The following is an 8,719-nucleotide window of genomic DNA, read 5'->3' as shown; positions in this document are numbered from 1 at the left end:
TGGAGCTTAGGGTCCTGACTGCTGGGGTTCAAGCCCTAGCTGTGGCACTTCCCACTGTGAGCTCCATCTGTCTGAGCCTTCCCTTTGTCCCATAAAAGGAGGATAATTTAATTCTAGTGTCTACCTCCTAGCATCCATGTAGTTATCAATTTCATCCAACAGTTCTCACAGTGACCTGGGGACAGTCCTCCCCTCAGAGATCTGGCAGGCCACATCTTTATACTGAGACATTCTCTGCCTTTTCTGTTCAGTCTCCCTTGAGCATCTGGTGGCTTCCTAGAGGCTTCGTGACACATGATATTGTAACAGACCAGCTGGAGAAACAGCCTTCAGAGTCCAACCATCTTCTTTTAAGTTTGACACTAAAAAGATTTGCAAAAACATAAGATAAGGCCCGGTGCCCTGATGCACACCTGTAATCCCAGGGACTGGGGAGGCTGAGGCAGGAGGATCACAAGTTCAAGGCCAGTCTCTGCAACTTAGTAAGACTTTGTCTCAAAATAAAAAAATAAGAAGGGCTGGGGATGGAGCTCAGTGGTGGAGCGCCCCAGGTTCAATCCCTAGTATGGGTGGGGAGGGGTGAAGAGACACAGCAGGGCAGGGCTGGGGACTGGCTGGCACCCAGACACGTGTGGTGGAAGGAGGGGGACTGGACGGGGCTTGATAACTGGCAAGAGGGACTGTGGTGAGCAGGTGCAGGTTGGGAGGGAGCATTGAGTCCAGCTCTACAGAGCTGATTCCTGTTCTTCTTGGGGCCTCCGGGGGAGCTAATGTCAGACCCTCACGCTTTGGTTTCAGACAGCTGGGAGCAAATCTGGGTCTCACTGGTGCTTGTTGGACAAACTGCTTGGCTTCTGCGGTGCCAGTGTGTCCATCTGGAGGATGGGGAGAACATTCGACCTGTCATGGAATTTTGTGAAAAGGATGTGAGGTGACAGATGAAAGAGGAGGAAAACAGGGCCTGACACCTTGTAAGGGTCTCAGAACTGTGAGTGTTTAGTGATATTACGTCCCTGCTAGCATGTGTGGTACCCAGAGACTCTCTGTCCTTGAGGGGCAGCCTGGCTTCTGGTGAGCCTGTCTCTCCAATCCCCTTTATTCCACCTCCTCTAAATCTGGCTAAGTCTCTCTCTCACTCAAGCCACATCCACGGACAAGATGATAAGCTTAGAGGTTATTATCTTGCCCTGCAAGGCCCTGTGTGGCCTGGCCTCTGACCTCCAGTGACTGCAGGACCATAAATGGGTGGCTCACTGGAGGAATGGACGAAATGACAGGAATCAAAAGTCATTCCCTGGTCTTGGCCTGTTCCTGGGACACTTCAGTTCCAACCACATTTCTCAGAACCTGTCTCCTCCCCAGTCTCCATGGCTCCTAATCTTTCTGTCTTCATGAGAAAAGCTCCACCGGCTTCCACACAGGCCCGGCCCTGGGGCCTTGGGCAAGGTGACGCTCTGCTGGCCCCTGGTGGCTGCAGGGAGGAACGCAGGAGCTGGTGTGGCCTTGGAGTCCCGGTACCCAGCTCTCACGCCCTTCTTCAACACATCCAGTCTTGACCTCCAGGAAATCCAGACCCCGCCTTTTCCCGCTGCTCACTGTCCCACTCTGGTCTGATCCATCATTGCCTCGCAGCTGAGCTCCTGGATGCTGGGAGCAAACTTCCATATTTCTCCTTTTGCCCAGGTTCCAGTAGGCTCCCTTCACACTGTTACTGACACATCTTTTTTCTTTCTTTCTTTCTTTCTTTCTTTCTTTCTTTCTTTCTTTCTTTCTTTCTTTCTTTCCTTTCTTTTTTTTTTTTTTTTTTTTTTTTTGCGGTGCTGGGGATAGAACTCAGGGATTTGTGCTTGCAATGCAAGCACTCTACTGATTGAGCTCTCTCCCCAGCCCTCTTTCTTTCTTTCTTTCTCTTTCTTTCTTTCTTTCTTTCTTTCTTTCTTTCTTTCTTTCTTTCTTTCTCTCTCTCTCTCTCTCTCTCTCTCTTTCTCCCTCCCTCCCTCCCTCCTTTCTTTCTTTCTTCCTTTCTTCCTTTCTTTCCTTTCTTTCCTTCCTTCCTTTCTTTCTTTCTCTCTCTCTTTCTTTCTCTCTTTCTTTCTTTCTCTCCTCTTTCTCTCTTTCTCTCCTCTTTCTCTCTTTCTCTCTTTCTCTCCTCTCTTTCTCTCTTTCTTTCTTTCTTTTCTTTCTTTCTTTTTGGCACCAGAATTGAACCCAGGGGTGATTACCCACTGAGATACATCCCCAGCCCTTTTGTTTTTTATTTTGAGACAGGGTCTCACTAAGTTGCCCATTCTGGCCTTGAACTTGGTATCCTCCTGTCTCAGTCTCAGAAGTCGTTGGAATTACAGGTGTGTACGTACCACTGTGCCCAGCTAACTTTTATTTAAAAAGTTTTTTCTTGGACTGTGGTTGTGGCTGAGTGGTTAGAGCGCTCACCTAGCGTGTGTGAGGCCCTGGATTCAATCCTCAGCACCACATACAAATAAAGGTATCGTGTCCACCTACAACTAAATTTTTTTTTAAAGTTTAAAAAAAGTTTTGTCTTAAGAGTAGTTTTAAGTTTACAGCTACTTTGATTTTTCAAAACATTATACCAAATGAAAATACTGGAATGTTTTGACCTTGATGCTGTTTTCTGCAAGTGTCTCACCCAGGGTGAGTGCCTCCCTGGCCTCCCTGGCCGTCTCCTGTCTCAGCCAGAGAGTTCTGCCTGACGTGCGCTTGCGTGTTTACCGGCTTTCTCCCATGAGGGTCTCCGCTCTGGGTGGGGATCTTTGTTGTGTTCATGGCTGTGTCTTCTGGGACCTCACAGAGAGCAGATGCTCAGGAAATCTGTTAGATGGGGGACTACACTTTGAAGGAGTGACACACAGAGAAATGTACTCTCAGAGACTCAGAGAACTTTTCTTCTTCTCCTCCTCTTCTTCTTCTGGTACCAGGGATTAAACCCAGGGGTGCTTAACTAATGAGCCACATCCCCAGTCTTTTATTTTTTAATGTTTTAAATTTTTTTTGGCAGTGCTGGGACTCGAACCCAGGGCCTCGTTCATGCAAGGCAAGCACTCTACCGACTGAGCTATCTCCCCAGCCCCCTCCCCCCCCCTTTTTTTTTCCTTAAAATACATATTTATTTATTTATTTATTTTTTTGGCAGTGCTGGGGATTGAACCCAGGGCCTTGTGAATACAAGGCAAGCACTCTACCAACTGAGCTATAACCCCAGCCCCATCCCCAGTCTTTTAAATATTTTATTTAGAGACAGGGTGTCTCACTGAGTTGCTTAGGGCCTAAATTACTGAAGCTGGCTTTGAACTTGTGATCCTCCTGCCGCAGCCTCCAGAGCCACTGGGATTACAGGAGTGGGTCACCGTTCCGGGCTCATAGAAAAGTTATTCTATGAAAGCAAAGGAATCCATGTAGGTCTGAGGGTCAGGGAGGGCCTTTGCTGTCCCTGGGGAAGAAATCAGAGGCTAAGGAGGGAAACGTGCGCGTGTGCGCACGTGTGTATTTACATATAAGGTGGGGTGAGTAGAGGGAGGACAATTTTGCAGGAGAAGGGGGGCTGGACTGGAGGGTTCCAAAGGTGGAAGGCTCCCCAGAGGTTGGCAGGAGGCCCATGGGTTCTGCTGAAGAATGTGGGCTCCCTCTAAGGGCACTGGGGAGCCCTGGACGGTGTTAAGGGAGAGTGGCATGGCTTGGTTTGAGTTTTGAAAAGCACCTTGGCTGCCACGTGGAGAGAGAAGGAGCAGCTAAGACTGGAGGCTGGGAGGTGGCAGGGAGGACATCAGACCAGAGGGTGACAGGGAAGTGGGAATCCGGGGTCTCTGACTTGTGGGTGTGCCTGGGGACACAGATTTGGAGATGTAAGGGGTTTGGCTTGGGTGTGTCACACTAAAATCCTGAGGGGAGCATTGCAAGCAGGTGGGCACCAGTGAGGTGCTTGGGCAGAGACTGGCTGAGGGATGGAATACCAGGTAAGGCAGGTGGGCCCTCTGCCCTCTACAAACGGCCTGGGCATGCACCTGGGGGAACCACAGACACAAGAACGAAAGTAACACAAGAGGAACATCAAGAGCACACGTGTGACTACCAACTGTGTGCCCAGGGGGTGTTGAGATGGCTTTTAAAAAAGGAGAAATGCTGAAGCACTCATGGTTTTCAGAGACCCCATGGTAGGCAAGAGATGGTGGGCAGGTCCACATGTGAAGAGGGCCGGGAAAGAATTTCTAGAGGAAGGCTGGCTCTGAAGGACAGGTGAAAACCTGAAGGCAGAGCTGAGCTTCCGACAGAGGGAATACAGGAGGAGCGGACTGCACGAAGCCAAGACCTGCAAGGGAGATGCAGCCACCTGCACTCGGTGTGATTCTGACTGACGTCAAGGAGAAGAGCAGGCTGAGCAGGGTGGGGTCCTCACCTGGATAGCAAACCTCTGGTTCCAGGAAATAAACAGCTGTATTTGTTTGACTGACTGCCCAGCTGAGACGCCCGCAGAAAGCCAGCACGGTCACCTGTGCCGGGTGCTGCTGGCTGGCAGTAGCTCCCTGCAGAGGTGTGTGCACTGGGGCAATCCCGCAGGGCCGGGATCAACTCGTCCTTGTTTGCAGTGGGCTTGGGGTGGAGATGGCTGATGGGGAAGACATCTTGTATAAATAGTTCCTGCTGCTGCCCTAGGTTAGGGCAAAGGGGTGAGATCAAGGACGGGGAGGCCGATGAGGGGGTGGGGTGTCTACTCACTGGAGGCGAGCATGGATCAGGGTCTGCCCCAGGATGGAGGCAGGGGGAGCAGCAGGGTCAAGGCTGCTAGCCACACTTGGTGGTGGATGCGGGGCAGGTAGCAGGGGGCAGGCAGACCTGGGCCCGGCTGACTGGGCTGGGAGGGGCTGGGCCAGAAAACTCACCAAGCATGTGGGCATACATTGTTGGTTTGGTGCGGAGATTTCTTTGGGAGGCAGCCAATTGCGATCCCTGAAGGCACTGTCCTGGATAATGGTGGTGACAGTGGCTGCCTGCAAGGCCAGGCAGCCTGCTCTGGCAGGGGAGAGGCCGTTTATTACCTGCCCCTGAACCCTCCTGCCTCCCAGCACCCCAGACAGGGGAGTGGTGGTCACCTCGGTCTGTGGGAGGAGCTTTGATGGACAGCGGCAATGGGAAGCTGTGCTGGGGAGAGGGAGGGACCGACGCACATGCAGGGCCCCAGGCCGAGGCCCTGGCGGGAGGTACCCTTCATCTCTCTCCGGTTTGGTTTTTTACAAGATTGATTTATTAACTATGATACATGTCACATAAGGCCTTTTCAGTTTTTTTTTTTTACACCATTCCCATTGAGACAAGTACAATACTTTGTAGCAAATACATGATTTTAAAAAACAAAACCGAACAAAAACACCTCAGTCAGAGATGCCTCAGCCTTCTTGAGGGCTGACCATGCACTAATTAGGCTGGAGCCTCAAACCCCACGACGTGTTAAAAGAAAAGCCTGGAAATTAAGCAAACACTCCTAACACCAACTAGAGAGGTCCTGGTTAAAGCCCCTAAAATACAAGAAATAATTGTTATACTTTCTTTACATACAGTTTTCCACTTTGCTGCAAAACAGAATTTTGGGCACACAGCCAGACTACGAACACATTTCAATACCATTAATGTTTGTTTTTCTCAGGAAACTCAAAATATTTGTTAATTCAACATATATAAAGATCATTTAACATGTGAAAATACAAGTACCAGAAAAATAAGCCGGCAGCAGCACTATTCCAAATTTTTCAAACAGTTTTATTCCCATACAATTCTGAGACATTTCCTTTTTTAAAAAATGTACACAGGGAACATGATTTTTTAAATGCAAACAATAACTTACGCCCTGTCTCGACTACATGGAAAGCAAGTGGCATCACTGCTGTCAGGAGGGTCACAGGGAGACTGGCTGCAGGTGCTGGGGCCACGCCACGCCCACCCCAGGGTCCCAGAGTGACCGTGTGGTCTACCGCCTAGGTGCAGATGCGTGCGTGGCTGAGCCCGCCTGGCAAAGAGCACCGCTCCTGGCCTCCCCAGTCACCTCGTGACCTGCACAGCCCACAGCCCCAAGGCAGGTCTCCTGGGGGAGCAGACCCGGCCCCCCCAGCAGCACAGGGAATGATCTGCTCACAGGACAGGAAGGCGTACAGCCAGAAATTACTTTTGGTGACAGTATGTTGCAGCTAGCCCACTGTCATGTTTTGGGGTTGAGGCCAGAGTGCCTGGTGGCCTAGAGCCATGTATCAAGGGGACAATAGCTCTCAGGGAGCCCTTTCCACAGACCAGGAGCTGAAGACTGGTCTGGGGCGGGCAGGCTCTGCTCAACACCTTCCGGCCAGTGAGTTGCTGCCACAAGTGACATCACCCCCACTGCAGTGGCAAAGGCAAAGTCTGCCTGAAGCCTCCTGAGCAGGGAAAAGCCAGGGGGAAGGGACACAGCTCTCGCCACGTTCCCCCTTGAACGTCGAGGGAGGGTGCGGCTGACAACGCAGCACGTGTGCAGACACTGGGGTGTGGCAGGAATCAGGGACACCAACGTTCCTGGGCCTCCACCTGGGCGGCCCTGGCAGTGCCGAGTGGTGCCATCAGGCTGCGCCCACCGATGGTGGCCAAGGCAGCAGCTGGCCTGCTCCCCCATCTCAGGCAAGACCACCGCCTGCCACCCAGATGTGAGTGACGTGCGGCCCACAGGGACGTGGGAGCACTTCCTACAGCTCAGGGCCCTGGAGGGGGAGGGCAGCAGAGCTCTGCAAGGCCAGCGTGTCCCAACAGAGCCCTAGTGCTCTCCCTTTCAGATCTGAACATCGTCCTGACTGCTCGGGCCAGGACTGCCACTGCTGCAAGGCCACTGAGTGTCCCTGATGCCGAGGCTCTCCTGGAGCCTGAGTCCCCAGTCCCCACTGCCCACCTCCCATGCCCTGAGGGCTGGGGGCAGTGGGCGGGAGACCCCAGCCGTCTATGGTGCTTCTGCGAGGCTTAGGGTGAAAGGCAGCACCCTTACAGCTGCCTTCCCTGTCCCCCGGGAGGCCCCAGAGTGCACCAGTGGAACTCAAAGAATTGGGTGGCCCAGGGTGGGACTCGCTTGCCTGACCCTTGGTTCACACAAGGGTCCCCCCACCACATGGTTTCCCTGAAGTCCCAACTCCTTGAAAAGCCAACCGGGAGAGCAAGATATGAAGTGAGTGAAGCCTCTTCCTCATCTGCCCAGGGCTCAGGGCTGTGGGGATGGGAGGGCCAGAGCACAGGACACCAGCCTCAACTGAATTCACCAGCCCCCCGTCCCCGATTTCAGCCAACCAGACCTAGGGTTCCAGGTATTACAGACCCACCAGAAGGGGAGGAACCCCAACACCCGGCATTCACATACAATGCGTCTGTACCTTGGTTTGGTTTTGTGTTTAGGTTAATGTAAGGGGCTGGGGTGTGGCTCAGTGACCTCACACAAGGCCCTGGGTTCATCCCAACACACTAAAAAATTAAAAAAAAAAAAAAAAAAAAAAAAAAAAAAAAAAAAAAAAAAAAAGAACAAAAAAGAGCAAAGAAAAGTCACAAAACTTTTGAGGGTAATTTAGTGTTTCCAAGCACCTTATTTTGCCATCAAGAACGCGATAGCCAGTTTTCCCAAAGGACCTAGTGGGCTCAGTGCTCACCTCTACCAGTAGGTGGCAGCAGTGCTCACTGGAGCCTCTCCTGAGGGGCGGCGCGGAACCCCGGGCGCCTACCACGCAAGCTGTTTCTAAAGTGCAATGACACCCGAGGGGCCTCTCTGCCCCTGCCCACACCTAGGTACCTGGGGTCAGGCTTCTTGACTGTAGAGACCATGGTGCCACCATGAAAATGAAAACCTGGGGCCTGGGGCAGTGGCCCGCCAGGGCCCGCGTGCTGGAAGGCAGAGGTGGGGTGGGGGGAATGGCTCTGGGGTGAGTGGAAAGGCCTGGCTGGGTCAGCATGGCGCTGGTGATGGTGACAGGTGGGCACAGTGCCTGCCCACATCCTAGACATGCTGGCTGAGGTCGGTCGTCCCACTTCAACACCAAAAGCGCCAACCCCACCCCAGCCTGGGTGCCGGCCTCGCCCCGTGGGCACACGGCGTTCCCACTGCAGTGTAGTGTAGTGTAGTGTGGTGGCAGCTGGCCAGGCCGTCCCCCTGGCAGCTCTCCCACCAGTGCTCCGGCCATCTTGCGGGGGAGCTGCTGACAGGACGAAGAGGGATCTAGAGGCTCGCAGGCCGCTGCTTCAGACATCCTTATTTTGCTCTGAGCCTTCAGGGCCACCTCCGCCTGCCTGCCGGCCAGCAGAGGCGGGAGGATAGTGGAATCTCGAGGTCTGTGGTTTCTTCCTTTGCTTTTCTGATTCTTGGGTGGGGCCTTTCCGTCCTCTTCCAGTGTTCCTAGAGGGAATGTGTTCAGAAGCCTGTGAAGCTGGGATCTGGGGACGGAGAAGTCGCACTCTCGGCCCAGGCACAAAGCTATCCTCCCCTGGTTCTCGTCCACTGGGCAGACGCCCCAGTACATTCCTGGGTTGGCAGAGCTGTGACCTACGTGTTCCCAAGCACCCCCAGGGCAGAGAGAGGTGTGTGTGTGTGTGTGTGTGTGTGTGTGTGTGTGTGTGTATGCGCGCGCAGATACACAAGGTGGGAAGAGAGACAAAACAGGCCAGAAGTGTTCTTTTCAGGGGTGCCAGTCCTGCCTCCAGCAGGCCTGCATCT

Source organism: Sciurus carolinensis, chromosome 16 (genome assembly GCF_902686445.1).
Source record: "Sciurus carolinensis chromosome 16, mSciCar1.2, whole genome shotgun sequence".
In the NCBI taxonomy this organism is placed as follows: domain Eukaryota; kingdom Metazoa; phylum Chordata; class Mammalia; order Rodentia; family Sciuridae; genus Sciurus; species Sciurus carolinensis.
This window is presented reverse-complemented; position numbering follows the sequence as displayed.